Source organism: Dendropsophus ebraccatus, chromosome 3, assembly GCF_027789765.1.
Source record: "Dendropsophus ebraccatus isolate aDenEbr1 chromosome 3, aDenEbr1.pat, whole genome shotgun sequence".
NCBI classification, from domain to species: domain Eukaryota; kingdom Metazoa; phylum Chordata; class Amphibia; order Anura; family Hylidae; genus Dendropsophus; species Dendropsophus ebraccatus.
This window is the reverse complement of record NC_091456.1, coordinates 52,017,529-52,029,971: the sequence shown is the minus strand read 5'-3', so window position 1 is coordinate 52,029,971 and position 12,443 is coordinate 52,017,529.

Below are 12,443 nucleotides of genomic sequence, written 5' to 3'. Positions count from 1 at the left end.
AAAGTAATATAACTCCTAAACCTCTTAAAGGGGTTCACCACGTTATAGTAAAATAGTTCAGTGTACAGTTAGTAAGTGCACTTACTGACAGCAGCTCCCTGTGTACCTCATAGAGCTAAAATCATAGTCCCGCCCCCTGTGTCCACCACTCAGCCCGTATATGCCTATGGGGGTGGGGGAGTAGTCACATGCTCCTCCATGCTCAGCCATTTTATGGACAGAATCACCACAGAGCAGGGCAGCACAGCCTGGAGGAGGGGAGTCTGATTGTAGCTCTATGAGGTACACAGGGACTTGCTGTCACTATATACTGTGAGTACAGTTACTAATACTGTACACTGAGCAATTTTACTATAAAGTGGACAACCCCTTTAAGACCTACCTGCCAAACGTCATCTCCATCCTGGGACTTGCATGTTTTGCCCATAATCCTCCCCAAAACTTCTAACTGTTTTGGCATTTCTTTCTTTTTTTTTTAACCACAACTGCAATATGCAATATCCGTGAACTACAGGCACTCTTATACTAAAAGCATATCCTAGAGACCTGGTTATCTTTTACTATTACATACTACTGCTAGTTTTCTTCCTAAGGTGCCCTCTGTAAGAAAACACACTAAGGCTGGGTTCACACACAGTATATTGCAGGCAGTATTTGGTCCTCATGTCAGGTCCTCATAGCAACCAAAACCAGGAGTGGATTGAAATGGCCGCCATTTAATGGCAAATATTTGCTGTTATTTTAACCCCTAGACGACCCTGGACGTAGGGTTACGTCATGGAAGTCTGTCCCCAGACGACCCATGACGTAACTGTACGTCCTGGGTGTTTCTCCCGCTATGAAGCGCGCTCCGGAGCACGTAGGGTCCCGGCTGCAGTGAGCATCCGGGACCTCACCGGTAATGACACGCTGCAGGGATCGCGCTGCCGCGTGTCATTAACCCCTTAAACGCCGTGATTGCGGCGCGACCGCGGCGTTTAAGTGTAAGTGACAGGGGGAGTCCTCTGTCACTTACCGATCGGGGGTCCCGATCGGTAAAACGGACTGCCGGAGGTATCTCACGTTCCTCCGTGCGGTCCGATCGGCGATCTGCTACACTGAGCCTGCACAGGCAGGCTCAATGAGCAGATCGCCGATAACACTGATCAATGCTATGCCTATGGCATAGCAATGATCAGTGTACAAATCAAAGTAATGTATGTAAAAGTCCCCCAAAGAGACTTCAAATGTGTGAAAAAAAAAAAAAAAGTTCAAAACACTAACACACTACCCCAAAGCCCCTCCCCCAATAAAAGTTGAAATCACCCCCCTATCCTATTATATAAATAAAACATATAAAAATAAATAGATAAACATATAATATACCGTAGCGTGCGTGATTGTCCGATCTATTAAAATATAACAAGCGTCATTGTGATCGATGAACGGCGTACACGAAAAGAGGGAAAAAAGTGCGCAGATTACCGATTTTATGTTACATTATATATTTAAAAAAATCAATAAAAAGTGATCAAAACGTCCGATCTTCACAAATATGGTATTAATAAAAACTAGAGATCATGGCGGAAAAAATGACACCCCACACAGCCCCATAGGTGAAAAAATAAAACCGTTATAAGCGTTACAATAGGCCCATTTTATTAATATTTAATTGCCAAAAAAAAGGATTTCATAAAAAAAAATATATATAACATTATAGAATCTGTGTAACCTGCATATGGTTGTGTTCGGACTGACCTATAGAATAATAGTATCATGTCGCTGTTACCATATAGTGTATTACTTAGACACAGGAACCCCCCAAAGGTTACCATATTGCATTCTTTTTTACGATTTCAACTATTTATATCTTCATAAATAATAATTTTGGAATTCCATCATACATGTTATGGTAAAATGAATGACGCCATTACAAAGTACAACTATTCCTGTAAAAAACAAGCACTTACATGGGTTGTAGATAGAAAACTGAGAGTGCTAGAGCTCTTAGAAGGGGAGGAGGGAAAAACGAAAACACTAAGATCAAAATTTGCGCGGTCCACTGGGTCATTTTGGGCCTGGTCCTCAAAGGGTTAAAACAACGGCTGTTGTATTGAAATAATGGTAGTTATTTACCAATATATGACCGCCATACACTCAATTTCAACATTGTGTGAACAGAGCCTTTCTGTGTTTTCAATCCACTTCTGGTTTTGGTTGCTATGAGGACCTGACATGAGGAACAAATACTGCCTGAAATATACTGTGTGTGAACCCAGCCTAAAACAACTTTAGCCAGGTAACTCAAGGGAACAATAAAAATAGTACCAACGTTGTGCCCCAAGTTAGAGCATGTTCCTCGTTGTTGTGCTGCTGTAGGATCGGGGGGGGGGGGGTATTTTAATTAATGGAATGAAAAAAATGGTAGCATATACTACCCACTCTTTCCGCCCATGATGACCATGTATTGTTACATAAAAATACACTAGATCATTGGTGATCAGCCTATGTTCACACAATGTATTTTGGTCAATATTTGTAACCAAAACCGTGAGTTAGATCTATGCAGAGTAAAACGGAAAATAATGAAAAATAGAGTACTATAATAGAGTACTATAATTATAAGTACTGATTAAAGGGAACCTGTCACCATGAAAATGCTATGTAAGCTATCTGCATCATGTTATAGAGCAGAAGGAGCTAAGCAGATTGATATATATCTTTATGGGAGAAGATTCAGTATAACTTGTAGTTTATTGACTGAAATCTCTGATGTTTCCATGCTGAAGAGTCCAGGCCATTGAGTGACACGCCCACTGGACTCTTTACCACAGAATGAGCAGAGATTTCCATCAACATGTTACAAATTATACCAAATCTTTTTCCATAAAGATATATATCAATCTGCTCAGTTCTTCCTGCTCTATAACATGATGTTAACGAACCTATTTCTGACTGCACCTGGAGTACACCAGATTCCAGTTTTATTGTAACTCTTTCTCATGGTATAAACCCCTTTTAAGAGTGAAGCAATGAGGAAATGAAGTTCAAAGCTTGTACGTGAACATAGTTGTCTAACTTATTTTGTACATGCTTGCAATTCTTATCTGGGTAAAGTTAAAAAAAAAAAGATGTGAAAAGAAACCGGAAATTTTTAAGTTATGTACACTATATGTAAGTGGGAAAAAATTGCAAAACATAAAGAATGAGTGGAGTGTTAGGCAATGGCAGTTAGGTTTCAACAATAAAACAATCATCATTTCTATTATTATTAAGTACATGTGGCATTATTCCTTCAGATAATTTTGCAGAATTTTCCCTAAGAAGCATTGCCTGTAAGATTATCCGCACCACCAGTGACTTGGGCTGATGACCCACTGTGTGTGGCTCACCATCAGAATCCTAGGTTATGACTAAACTGACAACATTGCAGACACATCCTAACCACAGGGCAGGGGCAATTTAAATCATATAACAATCAACAATAAGGGGGATTTATCAAAGTCCACTTCTGGTGCAGAACAGTAAGAGGTTGCCAATTTTGATGCAATTTAGCGCAGAGGAAACATAAGTTTTGTGTGAAGGGGGCAGGACCAAGTGAGGACAATTTATGCCTGCTAACTCAGAGCTGGTGTAGATTTCACATACACCTCTTGATAAATCCAAGTGATCGTACTACTTCTTTCTTTACACTTATTGTTGTCATTGTCATCAAAGGAGAATTCTGCTGATTTTTAAAAATTGTCAGCTGGCAGGGGGTAACATAATAAATAGTGATGAGCGCGCTTGTGCGATACTCGAGAAAATCTCATCATCCATTTCCTGTAAGTTTGGGCGCTATTTCTCAGCCAATAAACATGCAGGAAACTCTTTGGTACATCCTGCGATCACGTGGGACCCATACATGTCGATAGCAGCGATTGGTTGGCCAGATCAGATGACCCTGCCATATAAAAATCGCGGCCGCTAGTGCTCGCTTCAGACGTATACTGGAAGAGATCAGGGACAGAGCTGCTGCTGGTCAGGGAGAGCGTTAGGGAGGGAATTAGCATTTCAGTAGGCAGGGAATACTAGCAATACAACCAAACGGACTGCTGGCTGGGACTTGCAGTGCAGCTACCACGATTTTAGCAGCACACTGTGGTGATTGGCTGCTGGCAGAAAGAGGACATTAGGTGTTGAACACAGACCCCTAAGAAGTGCTCAGTACTATTTTATTGGGCCCTCTACTATATTTTCTGATTTCTGTATTTCTTACACAAGGCATATCTAAGTTCACTACTGCTTCCACAGTGTAAAGGGGGTGTCACAGAGTGTATATAGGTGCAGCCACCAACAGATTGTATCCCACAGCTGTTGCCCAGAATTAGGCATAATGTTGCCATTAGGCAGCCTCAGAGGCATGCATACATGCTGCCCCTGCTGTTTCCTGTCCATTTCCGTGGTGGTTCCATCATTTTCTGAGGTTGACAGGTTTTCACACGACCTTTCCTCTACCGAACTTGGGTCCCCTGCAAAAATGCTCGAGTTTTCCATTGACTTCAATGGGGTTCGTTACTTGAAACGAGCACTCGAGTATCGGGAAATACTCGTCTTGAGTAACGAGCCCCCGAGCATTTTAGTACTCGCTCATCACTAATAATAAACAATCACTACTTACCTCTCACCGTGACTTTGTAGTGCTGGCTTGCCTCTTCTGGATCCCCGCTGGGCTCCAGGATTTCCTTTGGCTGAGACATCACAACCCGGTTGATGGACAGCGCACTCAGCCAGTGAGTGACTGGGGCGTGACAATGCCACTGCAGTTACTGATTAGCTTATGAGACAATTATTTTCCCCTGCGTCGTGTCGACATTGGAACTCGGGGTTAAATGCCTTCCACCAGGGGTCCTGGAGCCTGTGATGCAGAGCTTTGTGGGTAAGGAAATAGGGATTTTTTCTTTAAATGTACTTTAACATGGTATGGCTATGGCTATTATTTTAGTCATCTTTCCCTCTGCCCATCCTTAGCATCCATTTGCAACCTGCTTGTGATATGATGCTTGGTGCTGTACATGGTACAGCATATAGCCTCTCACACGAAATACATATGATATCAGCACCAAGGAATTCAAACGTATAGAACAAAATTCTTATAAGGTTCAATAGACCAAACATAGTCTACTTGTGACCTGTTTAGTCTATTTTATGCCATTAAATGTTTCATTTATAGGATCGAATAGAGTCCTAGTCGATAGTATGCTTATTCTTTGTGGGATAGAGTGGACTATCTTTGGTTTATTGAACCCTATAGGTACTTAGTAAATGTTTCAGCACCTTTTCACTGAAATTCCAATATATTTGATGGAAGTATGAAAATTTCTGGAGTGAACGCACCATAACTCTCCAGCATCACAATTTGCAATAATATATATAACAAAGGGAATGTGATGTCTGAGATGTATAATTCACAAGGGAAAACTTTCAGACACAAGCGGTCTAGAGAATCATCAATCAAGACAGTAGAGAAGACGTATAAAGCAAAATATGTGGTTCCTAAAATCTCATCTTAGAGACTTTATATAGTATATTAGATTGGGCCTTCCTAGTGTAATTGTAGTGCTTTTTGAAGTTTTTTCCGTGGCATCCATGAGCCCTTAGGCCCAGGCAAAACCTTACAACATGGGTGGGAAACACTCTTCTACTGCTTTTCACCGAGTAGTTCCTGTTATAGTGCTGACATGTTGGAAATCCTAGGATAACACCTGAGACCTTTGGACGTAACATGCCTTTGTTTCCTTTATCATGACCTAGTAGAAAGGAAGTGTTTGTGACAATTGTGGAATGTACACAGTGTTATATGATACTGCGGTCTGAAAAAAAATTTCTTAGCTGTTTGGCAGTTGTCAGAATTTTTTTTACAAAGGAAAGTACAGAGCAATGTATTCAAATAGGGCATCAAAAGAAAATCTGCAACATACCTTTCAAGTGTACCTGTCATTACGGCCTGCTTCCGGATTAGTGGTGTGATCCTCTGTTAATCTGGAAGTTCAGGTCTTCTTGGAAACGGAGCTGCAATGAAACCATGATGCGTATGACCCCCGCTGGATCCAGTGGGGGTTATGCGCATTATGGTCTCACCGGAATTAATTCTCTCTGTCCAAATTCTCTGCAAGGTCCTTAGAGGGAAACCGTCATTACAGTCATACTTTCTGTCAGTCATCAGGTTGGCAGAGAGAGTTTCTCTCTGTTTCACCAGCCTTGAATAATAGATCTCTCCCTGTTCTGATATAGAAAGAGAAATATATTAGTCTAGGCTGGAAGGGCAGACAGATGCTGCTCAGGATCATCCCAATGATTTGTGGTTCAGGCATTTGCATCGTGATAAGGAAGAGACCTGCGACAGGTAACTAAATAGCTGAATTTAAAGGGAATCTGTCAGCTCCCGGGCTGACAGTGTGCTGTAGCTGGCAGTCCAGTCCCCTAGTGATCATTTTGCCTTTTGGTAATTTTCTGTGCAGTGGACTATGCACAATCTCAGGTCTCCTACTGTAATGAAGTGTCTCCTTTGTGCATCACTCTGGCACCCCTCACCACTCCTTCCTCCTCCCTCTTCTTCATGAATAATCAATGCTGCCCGGCCTCCTGCTCCCTCAGCTGTCAGCCAGTGTCTCTGATTGCAGATCAGTTCTCTGTAGGCACGTTATGTCTAAAAGAAACACTCATATAGTTGAATCTCTGTGGTCTAGGGGTAACTCACCTGTCTAGAGACCTGCCAGCAGTTAATTATCTGGTTCAAATCCCCTGATAGCAATGAAATAGAGGTCTTTTTTTTTCTTTTTCTCATTATTGTGTAATTTTAAGGCTATGTTCACACACGGTATTTTTGCTCAGTATTTTGGTCAATATTTTACACAGTTTTCACAGTTTGTGAACATAGCCTTTCTTCGTTTTTAATCTACTCCTGGTTTTGGTTTCAAAATAGTGAACAAAAATACTTTGTCTGAACATAGCTTTAAAAATTATACAATGATGAGGGAGAAAAAAATAAAGACCTATATTTAATTTCCATCAAAGAATCTGAAGATGGAAGAGAATGAACTGTTGGTCTCTAGACAGGTGAGTTATCCTAGACCACAGCTCCAACACATTTGGGCTGAGAGATTCATCTATATCTGAGTGTTTCTTTCAGACACAACCTGCCTACAGAGGACTGATCTGCAGTCAGATAAACTGACAGATGAGCAAGCAAGTGACAGCATTGATTATTCATGAAGAAGAAAGAGGAGGAAGGAGTGGTGAGGGGTGCCAGAGTGTGGCACAAACAACTCCTCTTTGCCTCTTCATTACAGTAGAAGACATGAAATTGTGCATAATCCACTGTATGGAAAATTACTAAAAGGCACAATGCTCACTAGGGGACTGCCAGCTACAGCACACTGTCAGCACCTAAGGTAGGGCCAGGGAGCTGACAGATTCCCTTTAACATGTTTGGGTTCTCTTATACCAGACAGCTATTACTATCAGTGGTAACGACTAGTGTTGAGCAAACTTCAAGCACGCTTGGGTTTGTCCAATCCCGAGCGTGCAGCATTTAATTAGTGGTGGCTGCTGAAGTTGTAGGCAGCTCTAGGGGTACAGATAAACATGGATACAGCCATAAGCTACCTAGGGCTGCAACCAACTTAGCAACCACCGCTAATCAAATGTCACACGCTCGGGTTCGGACTAGCCCGAGCACGCTCAAAGTATGCTCAACTCTAGAAATGACGCATGGGCTGACCCTACATCACTGTTGTAGCAAAAAATTCTGAAACCATAAAGCAATGGAAGAAGGCGGTTTAGTCTAGTTACGTTTTCTTTTACATCACATGGACGACCATAGAACAGATAGCACCAGAAAGTGCTATGAGAAGAAGGCAAGCCGACACAGACAAAGCAATATTCTGGTAGAAAATCTTAAGTTCTGGTATTTATGTAGATAGATTAGGTACCACCTTTATAAGCATTTATGTAGACCAGGTACACCCCTAAAAGGATTTCCTATCGGCAGTAGCCTCTTTCAGCAGGATAATTTGCCCTATCACACTGCATGCATTGTCCAGGAATGGAACATGACAAATGGTTCATGGTCTTGATTTGGTCTCCAGCTTCCTCAGATCTACAAGTAAGGGTCTATTCACACGTCAGTATATTTTTCACTCCGCAAATTTGACAAATATTTTTCATTAGCAATCCCCCAATTTCGATCTGTATTACATCACAATCTTTTGCTGATTCTCAAAAATGAAAAATTATGGTTAATAATCATCTAGTGACTATTTGAGGATTTCAAATCCATATTTTTGTATCTCATTTTGGATCTCATAGGGTACTACTGGTTTGTCCATAGAGGAATTTCAGTCCGCACTAGGGCCCGTCATTTTTTTTGCGGCACGGGTCACAGCTCTGTACACAAATACGGATATGTGGCCATTGAAATACGTTGATCCTATTTTCTGTCCAGAATTGCGGACATGTGAATAGGGCTTTAGTCTGATCACATATCTGTGGGATGTGCCAATCCTTGGAGGATCTGCCACACACCACCTCTTTTGAGGCACCAAGGAGACCTACACAATATTTAGCAGGTGGCTTTATAGGGGTTATCCAGCGCTACAAAAACATGGCCACTTTTCCCCCTACTGTTGTCTCCAGCTCAGGTGCGGTTTGCAATTAAGCTCCATTTACTTCAATGTAATAGAGTTTCAAAACCCACCCAAACTGGAGACAATAGTAGGGGGAAAGTGGCCATGTTTTTGTAGCGCTGGATAACCCCTTTAATGTCATGGCAGATTGGTGTATAAAACTAGTTCTCTAGTTTTTTGTAATGACAAGTCTATTGTGTTGAGTAGGTGTTTCATATATTGTACTTTCAATTTGGAAGAGACTTCATAAAATATGTCAAGTCTTCAATATTTAATGCAAACAAAAGGAAAAAGACAAAACCTTATGTTCTGTAATGCAGTACCACAAAAGTGAGACAGGCATAATGACGTGATATCTTAACCACATCCCGAATGTGCAGTTATGCAATGTTTAGTCATCATGGTGTTGCTGCTATTTTATACTCATGTGAAGCTATTTCAGCTGGAATTTACTTTTATATTCTTTTTAAAATATCTTAAAGTCTGATTTTGGCTGTTTATGTAGTATCAGCATTGTTAAGCGCTGCAGTATATGTGAACCCTAAAGAAATAAATATCACTATTTACATTGCACTTTCTTACATATTCTGCAATTATCACACTTTTATGTTTAGTTTTAACCCTTTGAGGACCAGGCCCAAAATGACCCAGTGGACCGCGCAAATTTTGATCTTAGTGTTTTCGTTTTTCCCTCCTCCCCTTCTAAGAGCTCCAGCACTCTCAGTTTTCTATCTACAAGCCATGTAAGTGCTTGTTTTTTACAGGAATAGTTGTACTGTGTAATGGCGTCATTCATTTTACCATAACATGTACGATGGAATTCCAAATATATTATTTATGAAGATATAAATAGGTGAAATCGTAAAAAAGAATGCAATATGGAAAGGCTTGGGGGGTTCCTGTGTCTACGTAATGCACTATAAGGTAACAGCGACATGATACTATTACTCTATAGGTCAGTCCGAACACAACCATATGCAGGTTACACAGATTCTCTAATGTTATATATATATTTTTTTATGAAATCCTTTTTTTTGCCAATTAAATATTAATAAAATGGGCTTATTGTGACGCTTATAACGGTTTTATTTTTTCACCTATGGGGCTGTATGGGCTGTCATTTTTTCCGCCATGATCTCTAGTTTTTATTAATACCATATTTGTGAAGATCGGACGTTTTGATCACTTTTTATTGATTTTTTTTAATATATAATGTAACATAAAATCGGTAATCTGCGCACTTTTTCCCCTCTTTTCGTGTACGCCGTTTACCGGTCACAATGACGCTTGTTATATTTTAATAGATCGGACAATTACGCATGCTACGGTATATTATATGTTTATCTATTTATTCATTTTTATATGTTTTATTTATATAATGGGAAAGGGGGGTGATTTAGACTTTTATTGGGGGAGGGGCTTTGGGGTAGTGTATTGGTGTTTTGAACTTTTTTTTTTTACACTTTTGAAGTCCCTTTGGGGGACTTGTACATACAATACTTAGATTTCTACACTGATGAATGCTATGCCATAGGCATAGCATTGATCAGTGTTATCGGCGATCTGCTCATTGAGCCTGCCTTTGCAGGCTCAGTGTAGCAGATCGCCGATCGGACCGCACGGAGGCAGGTGAGAGACCTCCGGCAGTCCGTTTCAACGATCGGGACCCCCGCAGTCACACTGCGGGGGTCCCGATCGGTAAGTGACAGGGGACTCCCCCTGTCACTTACACTTAAACGCCGCGGTCGCGCCGTGATCGCGGCGTTTAAGGGGTTAATGACACGCGGCAGCGCGATCGCTGCAGCGTGTCATTACCGGTGAGGTCCCGGCTGCTGATTGCAGCCGGCCCCCACCTGCTATGAAGCGCGCTCCGCCCCCACCTGCTATGAAGCGCTCTGTCCGTCGTCTGGGGACAGACTTCCATGACGTAACCCTACGTCCAGGGTCGTCTAAGGGTTAACAAGGTGCTATAGCGCAATGCTTCTCAACAGTGTCGGACTGGGGTACCTTGGGCCCACCAGGGAATTTAATACTAGGGGCCCACCCTACATATAGCAGATATGACCAGCGCCAAACCTTTCACATTGCTATAGTGACTTTGCACAGAGCTGTGTATGTCACCAGTAATGCTAGCTCACTGCTAGTAACTTCAGTCACTCCACATAAGTTTCTTGAAAGGAGAAGTCCCGTTAAACTGATAAATTTCAGGCAGGCAGGGGTGTGTGGGAACATAATAACGAAAGTATACTTTCAATTTTCATTTTTCATTTACCGCCAAATACCGCCTGGAAAATGGGGATACAGCCTATTACCTAGAATGTATCCGTTTTCCAGGCAGTACTCGGGCTGTCTCCACCTTCCCCACGGAACGGGAAGGCGGCGGGAGTCAAATGCCGATGGTTCGGGTTTGTACGAACCTGAACATCTGCCCTGTTCGATCCTCTCTAGTAGCTCATCCCCATAGAAAACCTCTCCTGCTCTGGACAGTTCACGTCATGAACAGAGGTAGCAGCAGAAAGCACTGTGTCAGACTGGAGAGAATACACCACTTCATGCAGGACATACAGTAGCTGATAAGTACTGGATTTTTAAATAAAAGTGAAATGCAAATCTTTATAACTTTCGGACACCAGCTGATTTGAAAGAAAAAAATTTGCCAGAGTACCCATTTAATTTACTATAAATCTGAACCAAGAATAAGACTGTTGCACATTTTCTTGCTGTTTGGTGTTTTTTCAGGCACTTTTTTTCCCATTTTAGTGTAAATTACTGTTTTTTGTTATTGTTTTTTTCAGTACAAGTCATGTGATTCTTTATCATGTGATTCCAGGTTTGCTGTCGAAGAACTGGGGAAAAAAAACAATAATTTCCATATAGACATGACAATAGTCCCCCCTATAGAAGTCTGGCAAAATACTGTACCAAACACATAGGGGGAGATTTATCAAAGGGTGTAAAATTTAGACTGGTGCAAACTGCCCCCAGCAACCAATCACAGCTCAGCTTTAGGCAGTGCTGGAAGGAAAGAGGAGTTGTGATTGGCTGCTGTGGGCAGTTTGCACCAGTCTAAATTTTACACCCTTTGATAAATCTCCCGCATAGCCTGCTATGATTTCACAAAAAAAAAAAACATAGCAGAAAAATGTCCTATGTGTATTGCGTTTAGCTTCTCCCCATCAGCTAACATCTGGTCTCTGCGTTTTTGAACCCCAAAAAATGCTATATGCCATATTTCTGAAAAAAAGCCTAGACTGGGTCCAGCCGTATACTACATGAGAACATACCCCTCTCCCAAAATTATTCACAGGATAAGGGAAAACAAGACCTATAAAAAATTAATGGAGCACTGTCCCTACTGTTTATTTGAGGGGGACACGTTCCCCACATTCTGGTGACCACTGGGACCCCAACCAATCAGCTTAATATCCCCTATCCTGTGGATTTTGCAGGGGGAGGGGGCAGCTACCTAGCCCACACCTGGATGTATAGTTGTGGGGGCGCAATACTTTGCCTTGCCCCTCATGCTGTCCACACATAAGAGCCACTAGGTTGTGTATATATGATGTATTTGTACAGTTGTGTCCATGTTGCTATGATTGGTGTGACCCTGGTGTTCCTTCAAATTAGGGATATGCACATACATGCAGTTCTACTATCTACTGCTCCATCCTACTTGCTCTCATTGTGCAGCTTTATGACTCTGCTATATGTGATGGATCCCCAACTGCCAAGCAAAATAAATTAAACCAAAGAACGCAAAATAAAGACACAACACATTGTAATCAGATGTCAAAGGTG